Source organism: Rhinolophus ferrumequinum, chromosome 16 (assembly GCF_004115265.2).
Source record: "Rhinolophus ferrumequinum isolate MPI-CBG mRhiFer1 chromosome 16, mRhiFer1_v1.p, whole genome shotgun sequence".
Classification (NCBI taxonomy): Eukaryota; Metazoa; Chordata; class Mammalia; order Chiroptera; family Rhinolophidae; genus Rhinolophus; species Rhinolophus ferrumequinum.
Window position 1 is genome coordinate 33671401 of NC_046299.1, and position 24026 is coordinate 33695426.

Genomic DNA, 24026 nt, shown 5'->3' on the forward strand with positions numbered 1-24026 from the left:
CCTATTGTAAAGACATTTCTAAGCCACAATTCTTCAATTATCTGTCTCAGCCCTGGTGGTAAGACTTTGGTTGAGTTGATAAAAGCAAGGTTTGGTTTTGAATACTTGCTTGTTGATCCAGGTTGTCATGCTTATATGGCTTCTGGAATTGAAGATAAGTGCTAAGATCAATTTAGAATTTAAGCCTGTTTTCTTAAGAGTGTGACTGGAGTTCTCAAGTTGTTAACTCAGTTTATAACTGGCCCCTGGAGCCCCTCACCTCTTCTGGCTGTTGAATGACAATGCTTGGAGATGAGACTGTTTACTCCCTTTCGAACTTCCTTCTCTGTACACTCTCTCATGTCTTCATTTCCTCAGGTAGTGACATTGCAAGGACTAGCAGCCAGGGTTCCTGTTGATGAACTACGGCATGTAGCTTTGCTTTTGATTCTGAAATTAAGTTTTAATAAAAGTGAATTGTCTCTAGAGAGAGAGAGAAACCAAACCAAACCAAACCTGGGCAGTTAAAGTTCATACAGGCTTGATTAAAATCTTAGGGAATTAAATGGAGGGAAGAAAGGAAACTGGACCAGATATCTCAGTGTTTCTTCTAGAAGCAGTTTCTTCAGTTTTCTGACTTGCCCTTTAGAAGGGAACAATTGAAGCCTGAAATTGCTAAGTAACAGCTAAGATTGTGGTAGCTGTTTTTATTTTAAATCTCACCCACCTAATTTCAAAACACATTCTTTATTAAACCTTAAAAAATTGCATTAGGTATTTCAAAACATTCATTTGTGTCAATTCCCTGAATCAGACTTACATAATCTTAAAACATTTTATTTTCCTTATTTCATTCTAACACAATAGGTATTTATAGTTCCTACTGAGTCAGGGATGGACTTGGATTATTGCAAAAGTAATTCTTGTCCATTTCAAGCGGAAGTTTGTAGATGGAAATCTGAGAGACTTGCCTCTGGATTAGGAAATAATGACCTCTGTCTTAAGTTGAATAAGGGTATCTTTGGTAACTTTGAAAACAAACATGGGGGTAATAATTTACAGAGAAATTTTACCACAGGTAAATGTTCTGATTTATAATTTCTCGCTCTACAATGGACCTTCTGCTATATCTGAATATTCCCAGTATAGATGAATGTTTGATTAGCGAGTTGCTCGGTATGTAGCTTTCAAATGTGTAAATTTTACAGCCTTGCATTATGTTCATATCAACACACTCAGTAGTTTGCTGGCTACTTGGGTGTCATGGGTTGTGACAGTGAATTCCAATACAAATAAGACAGGCTTATTCCATTTTGGGAGTTAATAATCAAGGCTGAACATATAAAGCTATAATTTCAAAACAAATGTGGTTGATGTTATAGATATATATTAAACACTCAGAAAACAGACAGGAGAGAAAAATTACCTGCATGGCAAGAGTGGGCTAGATCAAGGATTGTTTCAGGAGCAGATATTGAATTGAGTACTTAATGATTAATGCCTTTTCATTAAAATACCTTTTTAAAAAATTATTAAAAAATAAAAATGCTAATTGGAAAGAACTTTTAAAATGGGAAAATTATTAAGAGTGGAAAACTCATCAATATTACCACTATGCAGAGATACCATTATTAATATTGGGTGTTTTTGTGTGTGTGTGTGTTCCATATACTTTCTATGCCTAGGTTAGATACACACCTTTTTCTCCCTGGAATGGATCGTTATGAATACTGTTTTGAAAGCTGATTCAATTGACAGTATATTGAGACCATGCCACATCGATAAATATACATCTGTATCATTTTTGTTATTCCATGTATGTATGGTTCATAATGTATTTAACCATTTCCCTATTAATGGGCAGTTTGGTTGTTCTCAACTTTTCATGCTTGTAAAGCACACTATGATGAACATCTTTGTGCATGAATTGTGGTGCACTTACCAAATTATTTGTGCAGGATCTTTGAACAGTTGGGGCAGTGCTTAGGGAATGCTCTAGGTAGAAGAAAGAGTTTGAGCAAAAGGGCAGAGGTGGGGAAGGAATACCCCATTCTAGGGAAAGGCTAGAATTGTAGTTTCGTTGATTGCAAAGGGAGAAGGAGAGTAGTGCTGATTAGGGCTCGAGGTAGAAAATAGAAAATCTTTGATGCTAAGCCCTTTATTTATTCTCAGCCATATTGGAATCTATATCATACTTCAAATGAAGATTCTGAGTATCTTTAGTTTTCCTTAATTTCCCTTATTTTGGGGAGAAATAAAAACTATTAATAGTTCTGCTTTCCAAAAATTTTTGAGAGTCTTAAGAAATCAGCCAGTGAACAGGTAATAGAAGCTGAGAAAAGTATCTGTGTTTATAGGAAAAAAAAACAACTGTAAGAGTAGAGGAGCTTATGGTTTTGAAAGCTGAAGGAAATATCATTAGTAAATATATTTTCTACACTTAAATGAATTATTTATGATTAAAATTTAAAGATAATTTGGGAAAGATAGGGGTTAGAGGGCAAATATCACAATTTAACAATAATACGACCTTATATTTACTGAATGCTTTTATGTGCTTGTGTGTACATCGTTTTACTTGATCTCTCACAAACCTTCCTAGGAAGAGTCTTTTGCCAGTGAAATGGAGGCCTCCAAGGCTGACGCCAGGGAGAAAACACCACACTTGGTGTTGTAGTTCAGGTGCTGCTGGGGCTTTGGGCAAGTCCTGGGACTTCACTGGGATGATTGTGAGGACACAAGAAGACAACATCTGAAAGATATGAAAACAGCATACAGTACCATACTAGAAACGGAGGGACTGCTTTTATTATAAAACTCCATCTTTTATCATTACTGAAGGGAAGAAAGCATTTCTTTAGCCATTTTCCATTTCCATTGTGGTAGATTATATTATTGTCAAAATATTTGTTGTTCCTGCCTACAAACCCTCCGCCCCTATGGGAGGATTATGCTTTCCCACCCCTTTGAGGGTTGACCCCCTCCCCCCATGGCTGGCTTGGCCATAGGACTTAGTTTGGCCAATGAAATGTGAACCACAATGACCAATGCCATTTCCGAGGAGAAGCTTTAATAGACATGGCCTGGTCCTGCCGTCTCTCTTTTCCCTTTGCCATGAAACCAGCATGTCCCAGTTAGGGGTGCTCCTTCTGCTTTGGTCCCAGAGTGAAGAGAGGACCTGGAGGCCAGCCACAGCTCACCTACAAGGAACTAAACAGAAGCCAGAAATAAACCTTTCTCCAAGAGTGCTGGCTTCCAAAATGTTGGTGCTATTTGTTCCTGCAGCAGCATTTAGCCTGAACTGAAATATTACAACTGCTGTACTGCAGTCTTTCTCTTGCACTGAAGGGGCAAAACTTTGTCAGAGGTTATCACTTCAATTAAGGCATTTGCATATGGTATTTAGAATTGGTCTTTTTTTTTTTTTTTAATTCAGATATTTGTAGAACATGTCCCAGGTCAAGGCCTGGACGTCTGGAGATTTAAAATAATCTAAACTCTAGACCCAGCCTTCAGGAATCTTAGAGTACAATGTGACTGGATGCTGTGTATTCTCATAGCTATAAAACAAGGCAGATAGTTGGGTGCGAAAGGAGAATGTCAGTTTGATAATCGGTAAGCTGTGTTCATGGAGGTGTCCTTACTTTGTTATTGCCATCCTTAAGATGTTGTTCAAGTGTCATTGCTGTCCATTAGTTAATCGTCTCCTTTCCCTCTCTGCCTTAGGATGTATTTACTGTACCATTTAATTTGTGGCACCTGTTAGATTTCCTTGTTCTCAATTTGTATTTTTAGTGAATCAATTTATAATGACTCATTATAGTTTAGTATATGTGTCCTTTCTTTTGATATATATTGTAAACTCTAATTTCACAGGTGACTTAACCTTAAAAATTTCCGCCATAATATAAATTGCTTAACACACTATTACAACAAAATTAAACTCTTAGTAAATTATTAACTGTTTGTTTTTATTTCCCGCCTCAAGTTATTGGTTCTTTTTCCCATGATATATGGAGTTCATTGTTGTTAGAATGCTCCTTTTTCTTTTTCTTTTTATGGTGTCTGATGTATTCCAGGCTCTGCATGGGAGAACCAGTTTGCCTTGACTTAGTAATACCTTATCTTGATTTGGAATAATTTGGAGTTCACCTGCCATATATCAGGTCATGTGTCTAATAATCTGAGAGACATTAAAGAGATCTAATTTAATTTTATGCTCCTAGTGACTAGTTCTAACTAAGGACCGTGAGTGAAACCAAAAGTTTCTAGAGGTCTATCTGACCAGCAATATATGGTTAAGACAATATATGATTTAGCTGTTCCTGTCCTTTATAACTGAATCCAGCTATTTTCTATCTTGTTACTTTTGACCACCTCTCCACTTTGATTTCAAAGGCACAGGGTTAATTTATTATTAAAGTACCATCTTGGACCAAAGATTTTCAGACTTTTTTGTTCGACATGCACAGAAAGAAATGGTTGTCAGACTCAGTCAGACAGGAAGGAGCACCCAGGGAGCTGCCATGGTTTACTGGTGATGGTCTGCTTTTTAGGTTGGATGATGGGTTCACAGTGGTTGATTTTAATATTGTTTTCCTGACATATATGTTAAATGTATTCTCTTGTATATATTAAATACTGCATAACCAAAAGGTTTTTTTAAAGTGTAAAACACACTTAATGATGTTAAATGCACCCCTTGTATTTGTATTGACAGAGCTGAGTTTCATCGGTCAGATATTTTTGCAGTTTTAATTTTCTTTTCAAACACCTAAAACAGGTGTTTTAATAGTTAGTGCCCTTTGTTTTTTTTTTTAACAGGGCAAAAGAGATTTTTTTTCTGAAGATACTATTTATAGACCCTGGATGGTCAATGATTTTCATGTAAGTACAAGTATCAGTATAGTGTAAGCCTTGCCCCGAGAAATCTTTTCTTTTGTTCCACCACAGAGAAGTACCTTCTCTTAGGATACAGAAAGTGAATGTCTGGCTGTTGACAATGACAGCCCACAGTCCTTTCTCTGCAGAGAAATCTAGATATTTACACAGAATCTGAAACAGCAGCTCTCGTTCTCCTCAGTGCCTCTGTGGCTGCTGTGAGTATCAGACATAATGGTCCCCGCTTTCGAGTCAAACATACTGTATGTGGCTTTGGAAGCTGACTTTGACTCATCTCGACAATTGACTTTGGGCATCAAAACCTTCTAGACTCCCAGTTTCCTTATGGGTTCACTGCAGTTGTTAACACCTGCCTTGCTGTGTTGTGTACAGATTAGATGTAAAATAATGTGTGTACAATGGAAGCAACTGTCATTACTAGATACTCAGTAAATGAATTAAATCAAGCATCTGTTTCTTGTTCTTGGTAGAATTTCAAATACATTTTCCTACAGGAACAATGTTACGAATGGGGTATGAGTATAGTATTAGAAATATTATTAACATTATACTTCAGATAAATCACGAGTTAAAGAATGGCCAGAGAAGCCAGTCTGTACATGTTGTCTCTCGTGAAATGCATTTCCGGTGCCACGTAAGAGTTCATTACCTTTTCGACTCTAAAAGTGAACTTTTAGGATGTCATTTACTACCAGGTTGAGGACTGCTTAGATCAGCTTTTCACATTAGACACAAAATGGAATTTCTTGATAGGTGGTGGTGTTTGGGGGGCAGACAAATGAGCCCTCCTTCCTACTTCTGGGAGGTAAACTCGCCTTCTGGAGAACTTACTGTTCTTCCTACCAATCCAACTACGTAGTTGTAGTGTAGACCCACCAAACATGGGACCTTGGCCTTTGGGGTGGGTGCCTGTCCCCAAGCTGGACCAGTGTGAGTTTTTCTAGAGAATTTTTAAAATTACAACTGTGGAATACTCCATGTTAGTGACAGAGCTGGGAGTTAAGTGAAAGAAGGCCAATTTCCGGAAGGGAGAACAAAGCCAAACTGGAGAGGCAAAGACGCCATCTCATCCTGGTGCAGTTCCCTTTGAGCTGCTCCTAAAGCCCAGCTGTGGCTTTCTTGTTGCTAGGTTATTTAGAGTCAATACATCCCACCTTGTTTTTTTCACCTGTGCTGCTTCAAGTGCCATTTCTGTTACCTGCAAGTTCACTAGTGCTGACTAATTCATTTGGTTGTTTATATGTGGCATGTTAAAGAAGTGAGTCTTTGTCATAGGCAATTATAATAAATATAATTAAATATAATTGCATAGTAGGATAAGCCAATGTATGACATGGTTTTTAAGAACAATGGTGGCATTTATTCCCATCTCATAAAAGCAGAAATGTATTAGCATTAATGAAAGGATACTGGTGACTGCGTGTGTGTGTCCCAAGATGAGACTTTAATAGTAATGCCTCTTTTGACAGCCTTGCTCTAATGCAAATGTCATATAACTTTTGATTTTAAACCATATACACAATGGGTACTTAGGATGGTTCGGGTAGTTACGAGTTGCCTTGAAGAATTACCCTTTGCTACCATTTATGGTTAGGAGCTCTTGTAGGTAAACAGGTGTTTCTATTTAAGGAGGAATTGGTACTTTGGCAAGATTATCAAACATGTATGTTTGTTTTCCTTGCTTGATAGGGAAGATAGAATGACTTAATGCCTCTCTTCTCTTCAGTAGGTTAGTGTTTGGGGAATTGAGATTTTATGTGACAACACTCTTGTAAACTCTACTTCCCTTTAGGAAGTATCAGATTTACTCTCTCAGCAATAGCGTTCTATGTTATTGGAATATGTTGTAAAGAGCAAAGAAATGCATCTGCCGTTTGAGTTCTGCTTGCCAACTGGTTTGAACAGCTATACTATTTGTTTATTCTTGATGTGTCAGCAGTCAAAAGGAAAGTTTTCCTTGCTCCTTTGTGGCTGTTATATAACTTAAGTATCATTATATCAACAATGACTATTTATTTAGAATCTACTAGGTCCTGGCAGGTACAAGGCCTCTAAAACACAATCTCTGCCTTACAAGGACTTCGGTCACCTGGAGAGAAAGAAAAGTCAGGGATCTCAAAAGGAAAGAAGATGCTAAGGTTCTATATGTCAGTTTTGAGATGGAGATACAAAGAATAAGGTCCGTAGACATTTGGAGGAGAGGAGAATTCCCTGAGGCTTGAGCCAGTGAGAAGGGATCCAAGAAAAGCAAGGGATTCAGTGGGTCTGGAAGGTGATGACTCATCAGAAGAGTGAGGGAAGGTCTTCAGACAGAGGGCATAGTGCGGGCCCAGGTGTGAAGGTGGTAATGGGCCCACTGCTTTAGGGGAACAAGTGGGCCAGGTGGGTTATTTGGCAGAGGGTTTTTTAGGTGGAAGATGGGGTTTGGAGAGGTGGAGGCCAGCTGTTGAATGACTGAGCATCATGACGTTGAGTGCATGGGCTAATAATCACTTGTTTTCAGACTGTGGAATGAGTCTTTGTACTTTGCATTTTAACTTTAGGCAACAAAGACATCCTAGAAACAGTTACCCTTTTTCTATTGTGAGAATGTTCTAACAATGTTGGTAATTGTGTCCTCATTTCCAAAGCATAAGGATTATTGTAAACACCTTGTCACGCGGGGTGGCCTGAGGGGTCTCAGCTCCCACTCCCCACATAAGAATGCAGGACATGGTGTAGCCAAAAAGGAACACCCACGGAGCCATAGATAGGGGAGTCATACCACTATAGTCTCGCCGGCGGCTGGGTTGGAGACACAGGAAGCAGGAGCCACACTCTGCCCTTGCCAGCCCCCATCTGCTTGCTAGCCCCCCCCCCATTTGCTGCTAGCGTAGCCACAGCAGTTTTATTAGTGGCCAGTGACTCAATGGTTACAGCTGATGGCCATAGAATCACAGTTGATGGCCATTTACTACCTGAGCCGGCACCTTTCCACGTGAGGCCGAGAGCCTGGAAACTGCACTTCTGGCTCTGTCCCCACACACCTCTTAAGTGCTTTGAGTTATGATCGCAGGCGAACAGCTAGAAAACCCTCCTTCCTGAACTGTGTACCCACTCTGTGAATTTTAAGCTTGACCGGATCCTAGACAATAGAAACAAATTAGATTACCTCTCTCTTTCCTGCACTAGCTTTACCTTCCTCTTTCATGTATCTCAGTGTATCTACATATGTCTATATACACACACACAGTTGCAGTTTTCACACTTCATAACAGGGTTATGAAGTTTATTGAATTGCTCATATGCACATAGGATTAATACAGAGGGTGCCAAAAAAAGTATACACATTTTAAGAAAGGAAAAAACTATTAAAGTTATAATACTCGATATATATTGATAACAAAAGATGAATACAAGTCATGTGTATACAGTTTTTTGGCACCCCGGGTATATGTATAGTCTTCTCATATAAAAGAGCTGCTGTTCTTCGTGGAACAGCCGACATATTACTAGTTTAGCCAGTATAATTGATTATAAATTTTGTAAGCAGAAAATTGATGTGCTTAAAAATACGTATTAATTTTCATGAATGTTTGAGGAAAATTGCCTATAAAGCATATGTTTTCCTTTTGATCCCTTCTGTAAAACTGTAGTCGTTTAGTTGACAGAGTGAGGAAAGGTTCATGACAGGATGGCATGCTGGACTTTGACATTTATCATGTGATGGTGATGATGTGTTGGGAGCACAGAGTGAAGGACGTAGCAGCTGGAACAAGTTAGGAGACACAGCCTCAGCCACTCTGGCATAAGGAGATGAATGCCTGAACCAGGAATGGAAAAAAACGGTACATATGTGAAAGACACTAGGAAGCTCTCATATACCCATTGATAGTGAATGGTCCAAAGAGAGGGAGGGAGATCAGATGATTCCAGAATTTAACTTAAGGTAGCCAGGACAATATGATTACCTTTATGAGGAATATGAGAGTCAAAAGAGATTTATCAGCTTTATCATCTAGGAGATAGGACCACCTTATGCCTGTTCTTAAGGGTAAATGTTAGGGCGGCCTGATGGCTCAGTTGGTTAGAGTGCGAGCTCTGAAGGACTGGGTCGCCGGTTCGATTCCCACATGGGCCAGTGAGCTGCGCCCTCCACAACTATATTGAAGACAATGAGCTGCCGCTGAGCTTCCAGAGGGGCGGCCAGATGGCTCAGTTGGTTAGTGCGCCAGCTCTCAACAAGGTTGCCGGTTCAGTTCCCGCATGGGCCAGTGGGCTCTCAACCCACAAGGTTGCCAGTTCAATTCCTTGAGTCCCACAAGGGATCGTGAAAATGGCGAAAGGACTTGGAGCTGAGTTGTGCCCTCTACAACTAGACTGAAGGACAACGACTCGGATCTGATGGGCCCTGGAGAAACACACTGTTCCCCCACATTCCCCAATAAAATCTTTTTTTTAAAAAAAAAAGGATAAATATTAGGTGATAGGCTTATCTTGCACCTGCCTTTTTAAAAAATTTTATTTAAAAATTGTTTTAGATTATTTTCTTAAGTTTATTTTTCAGTTATAGTTGACATTCAATATTATATTAGTTTCAGGTGTGCAACATAGTGATTAGATGTTGATATACCTAACAAAGTGATCACCCCAATAAGTCTAGTACCCATCTGGAACCAGACATAGTTATGATGATAATAGTCACTATATTCCCTGTGCTGTACCTTAGCACCTGCTCCCTTTGACCCTAATTCGGTCTTTCAAGTGGAAGAACTCTTAGAGATCTTCAGAGAGAGATGAAGCAGTTTCCTAGGGCTGCATACCTGGTCACTTACTGGCAGAGTCGGCATTAGGACAGGAGCTCTTAACTCCTCGCATAGTTCTTTCTACTCTTCCATGCTGGTTTGGAGAAAAGAATAGCATTTTAGAAAGGGCCCTTGATCTCACTTTAGATCTTATCTTTGGTTGTTGAGTATTTTAAAGAAGTCTTGGTCTATAGAATGACTGGCTCTAAACAAATATAAGAAAGTTAAACTCAGGAGATCTTTGCCAAAGCTAAGAAGGTTTAATTTGTAACTTGAAAAAAAAAATAATTCTTCCTCTGTAAAAACTCCCTACCCTTACAAGCAATCAACTTATTTCTTAACTCGTCTTCAGGCCCTAACTGTTCTATAGTCTCCTATAATTTGCTAATTCCCAACTACTTCAAGTTTCTTTTAAATAATTTTATTCCAAAATAATGTTTACAGCACAATGACCCAGATAGAATGAGTATTTCCAAAATCACTCTTACTTTATTAAAAGTTGGTTTAATAGTAGCACAATGAAATCATTCCAATTTTAAGCACTTTGTTTTGCTACTAATAACATTTCTGTTGTATTAATAAGAACACCAAAATCCAAGTATCCTAAACCAAAAACTTCTGCCTTTTTTTTTTTTTTTTTTTTTTACCACTCAGACCATGTAACCCAAAGAACTATTTAGGCTCTAAAATTCTTTGGATATCTTAACATTGAAACCTAATAAAAAATTATGAGCCCGCTTGTCCACGATTTTGGAGATTCTGATGGAGAACTAAAGGGGACAAGACTTAGTTAGCATCAGGTGCCTACTGTATGTCAAGCACCGTGCCAAAGGCCTGGGGTGTATTACTACATACCGTCTGTGCAGCACAAAAACAATGTTAGGTGAGCATTCTCTCCCCCTCAGTGCAGATACTTAACCTGCCCTAGGTCGTACAGTGTCAGAGGTCAGATCCAAATCTGCTTTGCCGCCTGATCCTATCCTCATCACAGCCAGGACTGCTGCCTGTCTCTAGAACTTTTACAAAGGAATAGAAATGATCGTGTACATCCAGTGTTCAAGTATCTATCATAACAAAATTAATCCTCATTTTATAAGAGCTTTTAAAAGGCCATCTACCATTTTCTTGAAGTTGTTAAAGGCTGAAGTTGGGGGAAAAAAAGACTGTAAAAGGCTCCTGAGCGTGATATAAATCAAGGAAAGTTCCGCCTTAACCGACAGTGAACACGCTTATAGTGAACACGCTTATTGGCTAGCACTGGACGGGCTGACTCATTCATTTCTTTTTTGCTGAGATAGAGGGCCACGCCCTGCATTCCAAAAACGTCTGCTGCCTCGCTCCCCTACACCCGCTTCCTTGCCAGGCTTCCTTGCTAGAGCCTCTGGGGTTGGACTCCGCGTCTCAGCTGACAGCTCTTCCCCGCCCCGCCCCCCCGCCCCCAGAGGACCCGCCCGCCCAGCGCAGGGCTGGAGAGCATCGCGGTCTTTGCGTGCCAGCACCGCAGGCCGCGGGAGAGGGACGGCCCCGGCCGGCAGAGGGATCGGAGCGCCCCAGGAGCGCCCCAGGAGCAGGGGCCGGTGTCGGCGGGCCGCTCCCCGCCTTCGCCTCTCCTCCTGTGCCCGGGCAGGCAGCGCGCACACTGGGCGCGCGGGAGCCGCGCTCAAACTTAGTGCCCCGGGAACTTTCCCGAGACTTTGCCTCCAGCGAGTAGAGACCGTAAGTGTTATTCCCTCTGGGATGCTGTGGTTCGTTAAAACGACGTCTGGGGCAGGCTTTGTGGCGCTGACAGACGGTGGGACCTCGTTAAAAGCAGGGAGAAACTGCCTTTCTTGCTTTGCCGAAAACATCCACTAACTCAGCCGTTGCCATGCCCTCTGCTAGTGCGACGTAAAGGGAATCTTAGTTTGTACTGGATCTTGCTTTGATGATAAAATGGGCAGTAGCTGTTTACACCTGAGAGCGCTCCATGTCGTTGCTGAAACACTGGGTCCTGATATAGGGAGGCTGCATCAACAAATGCTCGAAATGCTGAGGGGTGCTTTTGAGAGCCGAGGCGAGGCTCAGGCGGTGATTTCGGTTTGGGGTTATGAGGCTTTCCTAATAGAGGTTTTTGAGGAAGTGGAATTGTATCTACAGTTTGTTACTAAGGTTTGGGAAAATACTCACTTTCTCAAAGTCCAGTCCCTGTACAAAATAAAATGAAAGGTCCTTTAGGCAACTCCTTTGGCTGGTTGGGAGCTAGCTGGTGAGTGAGGTCTGTGCTGGGAGCCAGAAGGAAGCACGTGTTCCCATGTTTTGGAATGAACGTGTTTATTCCACAGCTATGCTTTCTATTGATTGTGGCCACGTAATTGGCTCTTGTGGAATTTGTGGAAATAAATACACTGAGAAGAATGTATAGCACTTGCTTTTTTATTTTTATTTTCCTATTTGCGTTCGCTGTCTGTAGTTGTTACTTAAGTTGTACCATAGTGGGAATCGGGAGACCTGGGGTCTAGTCCTACTCCACACTTAAGCCTATTGAGTTACCACTTTTAAATTTATGTCGAAATAAAGTCAGTGAGCTTCTTTTAAAAAAAAAAAAACTCTTTTTATATAAGAAATTAGCAGTACCTGGAGATTTGTGTGGTGCAAGTAAATTTCTTACAAGAGGATGGGGAGGTAGGCGACAGGAGAAGCAGACTCTCATGATTATTGCAGTTTTAATAAAGACATAGTAGAAGAGGAACCATCAGAAACACGGTCCTGGAAAGGCAGGCTGAAGACATCCCGGTATCATAAAGGATGACAAGAACATTGTACACTGACTTGAGAAATTCCAAGTGAGTTAAGAACTTATGAATGGAATTACACTTCCTTCATTTCGGAAGCTGTGGACTCTAATGCACTGATAGGCTCTGTAACGTAAAGAGTAAAGTTCTTTGCAGCTGACATTTTTAGGTCTGTGAAGGAAACTTCTTTAGAAAGAAATCACTTCTAAATGGAGTAATTAAAATTTGTTAGATTGTAGCCAGGAAACAATTGTTAGGCTTTTTAATTAGTTATACGTTGAGCTAGATTCCAAGCTCATAGGCTAATTGTTAAATTCAGTTGCGTTGAATTTAACGATTAAGTGCCTCTTTGTGAGAAGTAACAACTGTGGGATCCCATTTCTTTTGGGAAACAGCCTTAAGTCCACTGGGGTAGTTGGAAAGCCCCCTCCGGTGGTAAGAATGGGAACATAGTTTATTAACTCTTTAAGATGTCTAAAATCTAAAGGGATAATTAAATTTGGATTTGGATTTGTTTTACTCTAATAACTGTAACAGAGACGAACATTTAAGAGCCTCCTTTTATCAGGCACTGAGTTGCTTTGCACCCACTATCGCATTTAATTTTTACAATTTTGCTGAGAGGTAGAGGGATTATTATCTCTGCTTTGTAGTTCGGAAAACAGCCTCAGCAAGGTTACATAATCTCCAGATTTCACAGCTAGTGAATTTAGTTTACACTGGAAGTTAGCATTTAAGGTTTGTAATTTTTCCCATGTGGCTTCAATTGCTCCTAACAAAATAGTGTTGATTTTCCTGTGTGAAATAATCCAGAGGAAGCTCTTGGTTCAAAGCAGATTTGTAAGTGATTTTAAAAGCTCCTCCTTGCCCAGTGCCAAAATATCAAAGTTCAAGGAATATAATGCATTTACTCTGGAAGCTTGTGGTTTTCAAATATTAACTAAGCAAGCCCCATTCTTGATGAGCCTGTCAACACACGTGACTGCCTCATAGTTGCTGATTTGGGGTGACTTTCTCCTCCTTTTTTTCCTGAACCTTTTTAGTTCTGGACGTGCATGATCTTCCTGTTCCTCGCAGTTGGGTCTGTGGACTTCAGTAGCTGAGTTCTCTGTGTGTAAATGCACACCTGCAGAATTTCATATGCTATGTGAAATGTTTTATAATTTCTGTTAGCACTTTGGTTAGTGTCGAACCTGCTTGTTTAGAAGGTGAGGTCACGAAAGGCACACTCTGTGAATGCTAAAAGCTTTTCTTGTTAGATGGAAGTGGGAAAGTCTCAGTGTGTCTCACCAGGGGCAGCCACTTCTGAGAGACTCCATCTGCTGGATCATCTGTTGGGATGTCATAATAGAAGAGAACAAGCCACCTTCTTCGAAGACCAGGGACTACAGCATCTATTCCAGGACCGGGTCTTGCTCACACCCCCACCTCAGCATTCTCACTATTTGACACAAAACACCCACCTACCTTCCCAAGCAAAGCAGGGATGCTTTGGCCTCCTCCTCAAACCTCCCTGAATCCTGGCTGCTTTAAGTGTCTTGAGTTCTTGAGGATGTTGAAAGAACATGCCAGTGTGATGATAAAACCACTTGGGGGTAATCTTGTGAAAATCATGGAGAGGAGGAAGTGTGCCAGACAACTTGATTTTCAAAACTAGAAAGATAGTAAATTCCTGAAACTTTAGATTCAGACCTTATGTTGCTGTCCAATAAAATTGGAAATCACGTTTTTGAAAGGATGGATGGGGATCACTTAGAAAATGCAATGATGATCAATATCTAGCATCACTCATCTCAAATTGACTTCATTTTTTTTTTTTTGATAGTTACTGGACAACTGTATCAACACTGCTGTAGATATGACATGTCTACTTCAGGAAAACATTTAACAAAGTGCTTAACGTTTTTTACTCAAGATGGTCAAATGTGGGTTGGACAGCAAAATAGATAAGTGGGTTTGCATCTTGTCATGCCCCAAGAGGGATGATCAGTAGGGTGATGTCAGACTTGAGCAAGATGCTTTGATGAGGGCACTTGATACTCTGGGGAAAAAACTTCACACATTCGTAGAGATAATTTAGAACCAAGGAGGTGATAATTTCACAGTTCTTTGAAGCACCATCAAGAGTGGTTAAGAATGGGGATGTTGGAGCCTGACCTGGGAACAAGTTATTTGAGTCTCTTCATCCATAAAATGGAGGTAATAATACCTGCCTCATAGGCTGTTGACGATGTTGATGGATTAATAATAAGATAACCCAAGTGAAGTGCTTAAAAACGGAGCAGGACAGTCACCTGTTTGTGTTAGATGTCAGTCTTTTGCTTTTTGTTCCTGCTTTTACTACCTAAGGCGGTGTCGTGTACATCTCTCTGTGTTTGTGTTCAAATGTGTGTCCAGAATGGGCTAATCGGGTGTGGGTAATCAAGAGTGGTCGAAAACACTGGAGATGCACACTGCATGTACACCTGAGTGTAAAAGTTGAGGGACAGAACTTATAAAGTGAAATAGAGGTGGTCGCCTTCTGAATTCTGTACATTTCACCCCCTCACAAGGGCTTTCTCTTACTGGTCTGTACTTGGTGTAAGAGAGAGCTCCACTACACTAGGGTTTAGAAGAGCTCTTTCCTGGTATGAGTACAATTCTTAACCAGTTATGGCATCTTAGGCTGTTAGTTTAGCTCAGTGGCTCTCCACAGGGTGTGATTTTACCCCTCGGGACATTTGGCAATGTCCAAACACATTTTTGATTGGCACAGCTGGGGTAGGGAGGTGTGCTACTGACATTTAGGGGCCAGCGGCCAGGGATGCTGCAGAACATCCTGTAGTGCATGAGACAGTCCCCCCACCCCACCCGAACACAGAATTACCCTGCTCAAATATCAGTAGTGCGGAGGTTGAGAATCTCTGGCTTAACTCCTCAATGTATGTGTTTCTATTTGTGAAATTTGGATACTGATCTTTGCTTTAGCAATATCAGAAAGTAGCTTTAACAGCATATGTATGACAGGGCCTTGGAGAGTTAATATATTCTGAAATCTGCAGATGTACACAGCATATACATTTCATCAGCAGCAGCACAGTAAAATATCATTTGCTCCATTCCCTGGAGGAATATATTACAGTGATTTGAGAGTCAGATAAGCCTGTGCTTGTATCTCAGCCCTACTGATTTAACTTGCTGTGTGATTTGAAGAAAGTTTCTTTATCCAGGAAAACCTAATCCCTGTTTCATAGTTGGGAGGAACACATAAGGGATGTGTATGTAAATCTTAGAGCATGGTCTTTGGGCAAGGTAGCAAGCCATTGTTTTTTTAAATTAACTTTCTGTTTTTTGGTAATGAGGTTGAGATTTGGAAAGAGGATGAATAAAGAAATTAGATTTTGAATTTTTACAAGATGAAAAACAGAAAGGCTTCTTGTCTTCAGAATTTAGGAGAGATGAATGTCTTTGGAAGTGTTACTTTGGCCTTGTAGGGAAGAACCATAATATGCCCCAGGCTGAGAAGCACTTACTAGAGAGGGGTGAGTTGCATGGAAAACAAGAGCCATCTACTTTATATTAGTGTGGAACTAGCCAAGTATAACTCTGTGTTTGTAACATTTTACATTGTAACTGTAAAAACTTGTAATGTTTGTTCTTAAGCAGTGTACTTTGCTCTACTTTTTTCATCCTACGCTTGATATTACGGTTTCTTAATGTATTTTCCAATGCCTTAGGATGTAAGTAACACACCCAGCCAGTCAGTGTATGTGCAAATGTGTGAACTTTGCAGTCTTAGTGATTTCCTGTACCCTCTCAGCCTCCCCCCCAAAAGATGAAGCAAAGTTTTCATGTAATCATTCTTCCTGTCATGTCCATGCATGTGTCAGCTGTGCAACTAGGAGTCCAGAGACCATCCCGAGTCCCACCGTTTTCCTACGCTATAGTAGCCTATATAGCAGCATGTAGCATATCCATCAGATAAGTTGAAAGTTAATGTATTTAACTTAAGAGTGTGATATTTTTGTGATAGGGCCTGGGTAGAAAGATGCCTGCGTGTGCACAGCCCACCACTGACTACTATTTGAAGGCAGAACATTTTCAGCTCTGTTCATCTTCCAAGAAGGTAGCAGCAGTAAGAGACCTGGCAATGAAAAGTTCCCTGGCTTAGAAAGAGACCCCTATGCAGGTTAGGGAATTGAAGTTAGTGATTTTTTTTTTAAAAGAGAGATTTACTCTTGACTTTCTTTCTCAAGGTCCGTACTGCATTTGAATTGTTTAAATCACACATAAACACGTGACTTGAGTCCTCAAATGCAACAGATATTAGTACCTCCTCCCCCCAGCCTCTCTCTGGGCTTCTGGAAATCTTTCCTCTTGGAGCAGTGAGGAGAATTCATGGCTGGCTCACTCCACTACAATGGTAGAATGAAAATGAATTGGGGACCGAAACACAGTTCTGAGAAACTTATAACACAGACTAAGTCCTGTTAGTGCTTGGAGGCCATCATTAACCTAACCTTCAAGCTCACTTAACTCTCCTGATTGTACAGAAATAGAAGGTGATATTCCAGACTCTCTCGGTCTCAGGCTGCCCCTGAGTTGCTGGGTAAGCAATATTGACAAAAACTCAGTGATTCTAACAAGAATCCTGAACTGGTTCACAAAATTGCATAACTCTGTAGGGTCAGAAGGCAAGAGTTTGGTATTTAAGCCGAAGTCAGGTTAATAATAAACTAAAAGAGATTACCGACAAATTACAAGTTTAGATGGTGCCAGTGACCACAATCCTTGAAACCTGATAGATGATTTCTCCGCTTTCGGTGTATCCTCATCACTCTGATTTTTCAGATATGGATGAGACTAGAAAATTCCATGAACTTCTGAAAGTGTTATTGAAAGTGTGTGAGGGCTGATAATGTATTTGCAAGGCTCCTCGACATCAGCTTAGTAAAATTCTGTAGTATTTTGGACCAAAATCCCAAGTTCTAGACTTGTGCTGAATCAACAGATCTAAATATAGATTTCTTTGCGTTTTGAAACGCATCTCACCAAAAGGCCCAAACACATTTTAGACATTGAAGGAACAAAGAGATTGAAAATGTTAGAGTGGAGCGATATACCTAACTATATACCTGATTATCCATGTCATAGGTCTATGAGCTTGTATTTTGTAAAGAGTTTAAGCTTTTGTAAAGAGTTTAAGCTTGGCATTTAATGAATTCTTTAATATAGTTTTTTAAATATAGGTTGTGGGTATAGTTTCCTTTTTTTTTTTTTTTTTTTAAGAGGTCCCTTTCCATTCCCTGAAATTCCTAAAGCCTTCGTTTCACTGTGGAATTATTTGGCACCTACCATAAGTGTGGTATGTAAGTACCATATGTGAGGGTCAACAGGTAGATCCCTTCCCCTTTCTGACTTGGGAAAAAAAGATCAGACTCCAAAAGAAACTGTGAAACACATGGGTAATGAATGGATCACAGCAAAGAGAGACAAAATAAGTAAAGAAATTGAATGGGCTCTAGGGCAGAATTATAACTTGGTTAAACGTGCTAACATGTTAGTCTGAAAGGGAATTTGTTTGAAGAGGAATTTAGAAAGTGGAACATGGGAGACCAAGTTTGAGTGGTCCACCTGGTCTGTATACCAGAGATGGTGTAGCCTGAACAGGTCTCTGCATGGATCGTAGCCCTGGGGGTTGGCGTGGGGGTGGGAGGGCTGTCTGTAGGCTTTGAAATCGAACTGTTAGGTTCCAGACCTGACTCAGAGAATGGCTTTGCTTTAGTCACTTAGTCACTGAATACCAACGAGCCCACCTAACCTCACAATACAGTGTGAAGCCACACAGGATGCCTCTGTGCATCCTTCTGATTATAATTTGGGCGCCTTGTGGAATTATGCTTTGGGGAAACACATTATCAGCAGATGCCAGCATCAATCTCCATGATGGTTTCTATTTCTCACAACAAGGTATTACAGGGGCATTTTTACTTTCGTTAGCACAGACCCTCCTGATCATCATGTTTATGAGTTTCTAAGATGGAAAGGCCAGCCTTGGACTCTGCGAACCCACCAACGTGGTCATACTGCCCTGCAAGGACCAGCTGGCTTCCCCAGTGTTGTCTTTGCTGTTTGACTTGCAGTGTAAGCATGTGGTGACCATAATACTAGCATCGTTTTTTGTATTGAGAAAATGCTGAGAAGAGAAATATCACCAAGTGCGTAATCACGCTGGAAATGTGGTGTTCTGTTCTGTGAGTGACTCGTATAAATATGAGTAAAGTAAACTAGAATGCATTATTATAGTTCCAATTATAAGGTGAACTAATTCCTACTTTGCTAGTTAGCATATCTTATACTTCTCATTTAAATTGCATAAATTAACAAACTACTACACAAGTTCCCAATCAAATCAGTTCATAACCAAAACGTCACAGTAGAATTTTTCAGTGTGGATTTGTATTTCTTAGATTCTTGTAGATCCGTGAAATAATACTTGTCTTTGGTTCTCACAATAACATGTGCTAGTCTTTTTAGGCCTTTGGGTTCAGAAGCTGCGGTTCTTTTAAACTGTATTCATATAAAGCTGTCCTTTTAACATTCTTCTTTTTCCACTGATACACTGAAACGGTGTCCTGCTTTATCTACTGTGGATAGTGATTTTTGTAGTGCTGAGCAATTGTTTGATAAATATCAGTCTAGTGATCCAAGAGAGTCACCTTCTTAAATCCTTAGCATTTACTTCCCGGAGCAAAATTCCCAGGAGAATCAGGTTCCTGATGTCATTTACTTTGATTACATCCATGTAAAGGTCAGAGATGTGAAAGTAAATGCCTCTAACCAGAACTTGGATTAAAGGGAATGTCTTTTATAGTTTCAGCAGTGCCAGGATAGATAAAAGTCAGACTCGGGGGGAATCCTCCTGGAAGGAGAGTGAGGAGTGCACTCGGACAGTGCAGTAGGGTGTAAGCAGGGGATTATTTCCACTGGGCTGAAGAATAGGGAAAACGAAGCAAGAATTCTAATGTATCTCTTTTCTTCCCTAACTGGATCTATTCCTTTCCTCAACCATCAACATTTCCTCCACAGCCCTTCATTCTCAAATTGTTGTATTCAAAGGACTTTTATTCTCTGAAAATGCATTAACCAAGTTATCTGAGTAAATTGTGTGTCTGTGTGGAAAGGGGTCAGGTAGACTAGGGGTTGTTATAGTGTTAACCTGTGACTAGAATGAATAAAAGGGCTAAGATTTCTATGCTTCTCTCTACACCCACCCGTTCCCCGCCAAAGCAGACGACACCAGTACAGAGGGAGATGACCACATGCTAGACTTGGTCATCCAGTACCATAGCCACTAGCCACATGCAGATATTTAAATTAAATAAAAACTAAGTTAAATTAAAATATCATAAAATTATAGATTCCATTTCTTAGTCTCACTAACCACATTCAGGTGTTCAATAGCCGTATGTACCTCGTAGCTACCACGCTGGACGAAACAGACACAGAACATTTCTATCGTCTCATTTGGAGAAGATGATTCAGCCTTGAAGAAAATATATGTTGAGATTGAATCATTTTCCAGGAATTCTGATATAAACCAAAACATTTCTAGGGCTTAATGTTGGTTCCTTTAGGCCAAACGAAGGTATATTATTGAAAATTCGAGGTCTCCTCACATTTAAAGTTCAGATTCTAGCAGAGCACAGTGATTGTGAGAGCAGCTGCAGTGAAGCATTAGCAGCCATTATGTTCTAACCGAATAGTCAGGGCCTAAGTAGTAAAAACGAGGGCATTTAGTGCGGCTACTTCCATAGCGGACGGTGTGGCAGGGAGCCCAACAAGGCGCCTTGATAAGCTTAGATCAGCCACAACAGGAAGTCATTCCCAGCCTCCGCCTGGAGCTACAAATGGAAGAGCCGGTTATTGGAGGTGGGAGCAGATAGGAGCCATAGCCATAATCCCGAGGTCTGAGATTGACGGCTGGAGAGGAAGGTGAGAAATGCTCCTGGAAGCTTCTCCCTTCTGCCCCCACCCCGGTCCTGCCAGTGCCTCCCTGCAGGTTGATGCCCGGTGATAATGCAGAGCAGAGTTAGGGCCAATAGGCCCAGGGCTAACTCCGCTGGTATCTGTTCAGCTGAACACCCCTTATGAACAAAGTGAACTCCTAGTGCCGCCCCCTCTTTGGGCATGCAGAATCAAGCACTTCTTAATACATCAATTAGCATTTTGCATTAAATATACTTCTGTCCTGTGGCCCACTGTATGGCAGAGAAATGGTTGTGGTGTCGGGTCCATGGAACTTGCTAAAAATCCACCTTCTGGAATTTGCTGGAAATCCATCCTTCATGGTACCTGGGAAAGCTGTTGAAGGGAGGTGTCTAACTGGAAGCATTCCACTGTGAAATTGTTACAAGGCAGGTGCTGAAGAATTTGCTCACCCTGCGGGAGCCTCCTGAGAGAGCACAGCAGAACCAGGAACCACAACTAGCATCTTCTGCTGACAAAACTTAACATCATACTAGATAGCAAGGGGAAAAAATATATATATAAGGGGCCTGGATCCATTTTTGCAGATCAGGTAGTAAAGGATGAATTTGTAGCTGAGAGGCAGTAAATTGATAACTGACACGGGGAGGAAAAAATCCACCCTTCTTCACAGATCCTTTGTTTGTCTTTCATCAACCAGTCAGTTGCACATGATGTGTATTTACAGAGGATGCCAAATAAATGTATACACATTTTAAGAAAGGAAAAAACTGTATTAAAATTATAATACTCAATATACTACCAATAACAAAAGATGAATACAAGTCATGTGTATAAATTTTTTTGGCACTCCCAGAATTTAGGTGATTTTGATTTTTTTCCCTTGATGGTACGTCATCATGTCCCTCAGACTTTTAACACTGTATGGTTTGATTACCTGTTAGCCATAGAGTGACTCATCTCTAAGGGACTATTGAGGATTAAGTTTCTTGATTTTTCTTTTTTTGTTTGCCTCTTAAACCTTGGATAAATATGGATAATTGGGAATTGGAATCACATTTATGAAACGACATCCAGTTAGATGAGAATCCAAGCTTTTTGTTTAATGCCTGTGAAGATATTTGATACAACCTAGAATTGTAATTGCATGTGAAGTAATTCAATTGGGATTTTATCTATTAAGTTTTATAAATATTTGCCAAAGGATTTCATAATGCATTGTAGACTTATGATTTTATTTGTTTTTGGTGGCTTTTTATTTCGTTTGCTAGTGCATTTGTTTGCTACTTCCTTATGAATTTGGAAGAATAGTTCTTCCAGAATTACTTTTTAAACATTTTCTCTCCAGTTTGTTTTCTACAATCCACAGCTTTGAACTGCTAAGATTTCTTTGTGGTGTCTTGCTCCCTACCACCACACAGTGCATAATTTATCCTTTTGTTTAAAACATTAAAAAAGAAGAAATACTTGACCTTGAACCCAAGTTGATAACTTGCTCTATCTGCATTGCCTTCTTTTTCTCTACCTCATTTCTTATTTTATTGTGTTTTTCTCTTCCAGAACACTCCTAAAAAGTTTTTAACTCAAATATATTTAAATTAGAGTTTGGTGAAAAACAGTGTAAAGAGAGAGAATAATCTTACATTTAGGTCACCCATACTCGTACATTTAGGTCACCCATGATGACATCGAAAATAAATAAAAACAGTGCATGTATGTGGTTAACATACAAATGGTGTCGAAAGGTACAGAAAGGGAAGTAAAAGCCTCTCCTCAAGTGTAACTGTTATTACATTTCTTATAGTTTCTCCCAGAAAAAAAATGTTTTTGGCACATATCTCCATCTGTCTGGCTCTCTGCTTTTTATATTGTTTAATAAAGGGATTAAATTTTCTGTAGCCTTTTTTTTTTTTTTGGTGTTGTTATTTTTGGTGTCCTGTTATATTTTTAGAGATCTTTCCCATCAGCATACACGAATCTTCTTCTTCTCTTTAATGTGTATAAGATTTCATTATATAGATATATAATAACTTACTTCACCTTTGCCTTATTTCTGGATATTTTAGTAATTGCCAGATACTTGGGAGGAATTGTGTTGAGCTATTAGAGTTGTTGCCGTCTGCCTTTCTCTAAGTACTTTCGTATAAACATCTTGCTGATATATTTGTAGGTTAAATTCCTAATCGGGAGCTTGCTAGGTTAGAGAGTGAAAGCATTTTAAACTGTGATAAACATTATCCAGTTGTACTCTACAAAGGTTATGCAAATTGATTTCTTTTAAACCAGGGTTGTATCTTTCCCACCAGTACTGTAAATCACCAAGCCGTAACATTTTTGCCCATCTGATAAGTTAAAAATGTGGTCTCTGTTTTCACTTGCTTATCTTTAGTTACAGGTTTAGGATCCTGTTGGTTCCTTGGCCATTTGAATTTCTTTCTGTAAATTGTGGTCTCCCAGTGCTTTGCTTTGCACTTTCTTCTTCCACTTCTTCCTCCCCATCTTTCTTTTTCTTCCTTTTCTTCCCCAAGGGTTCTTGTCTGTATCATATTGACTTATATGAGTTCATTTTAAATTGGGGAAATTAGTCCTATTTCATATGTACAAATATTTTTTCCCAAGTTATATCCAGTCTTTTGATGTTCATTAAAAACATAGTTTTTATTTTGGTGTAAGGGGTTTAAAACATGTTCTTTAAAAAAGAAATGAAAGAAGGATGGGCGTTGAGAAAAGTTGGCCATACTCTCTGCTGTTTTTAAGGTTGAGTAGTTGTAGGTAGGGATAAAAGTTTATTCGCACTGATCCTGGAATGTCTCATAGCTCTGTAGACCCCATACCGTCTATTTACACCAAGACTACTCTGAAGGAATAATAGACCTTGGTGTCCTCCCCTTATGTATTTGCCTAGGCCTTGTATCGGGCCTCTTAAGAGCAGGTGAGTTTCTGAACAGCCATGTCTGTAAAACATCAGAGTTTAGCCACTGGTTAGATCATCCCAGGTAGCCAGTCGAGGAGAATATGCTCATTTCTGTATCCCCAGCGCCTAGTTCCGTATCCGAAATGAAATACAATGTGTTGAATGAATGGATGGAGACAAGGAAAAGCAGGAAGTGCTGGAGGTTGAATGAACCGGAACAGAGACCCGACTGAAAAGATTCACTTTGGAATACTTTAGTCCACTGGACGTATGCATGCCTGCCAAATACACCCCTGGAGTCCAGAGCACTTCCTCCACTTCCTCTCTTCATAACCCCTGTTCAGTGAGCTTCTAGACAGCTGGGTGAGTTCTAAGATAATAGTACATAGCTCATGATAAATTTTATAGAATATTAAATGTGGAAACAGTGCACTGGTGCCAAGTGGTTGAACCTCTTCTTTCTTTGTGTTCACATAATTACCTCTCTAGAGTGGCTAGTGAGGGATAATCATGTCCTCTTGTGAGTGGAATGTTATTAAAACTATGTAAAATTTATTTTCAAATAATAAGTAGATCAAGAATGGATTTCTCTCCAAATTTCTTTAAACTAAACTTCTCCTTTGATCATTTAAAGTGATTTTGGTTAACAAAAATTGAGTATATAAAAACAGCTTGTTACATACTGTGTAAACTATCACTTAACCTAAA

General features: G+C 40.0%; 1 protein-coding gene across 4 annotated transcripts in view; it reads left to right on the plus strand.

Annotated features, from left to right (window-relative positions):
- SGMS1 (sphingomyelin synthase 1) overlaps positions 1-24026 on the plus strand; it is a 254168-nt gene that overhangs the window by 158090 nt on the left and 72052 nt on the right. The window contains exon 1 of one of the 4 annotated variants that reach the window (XM_033130233.1): positions 11103-11381. The exons of the other annotated variants lie outside the window; for them this stretch is intronic. The gene's annotated coding sequence lies outside the window, so the exon portion shown is untranslated. Of the gene's footprint in view, positions 1-11102; positions 11382-24026 lie in introns of those variants that run through there. 4 annotated transcript variants of the gene reach the window in all.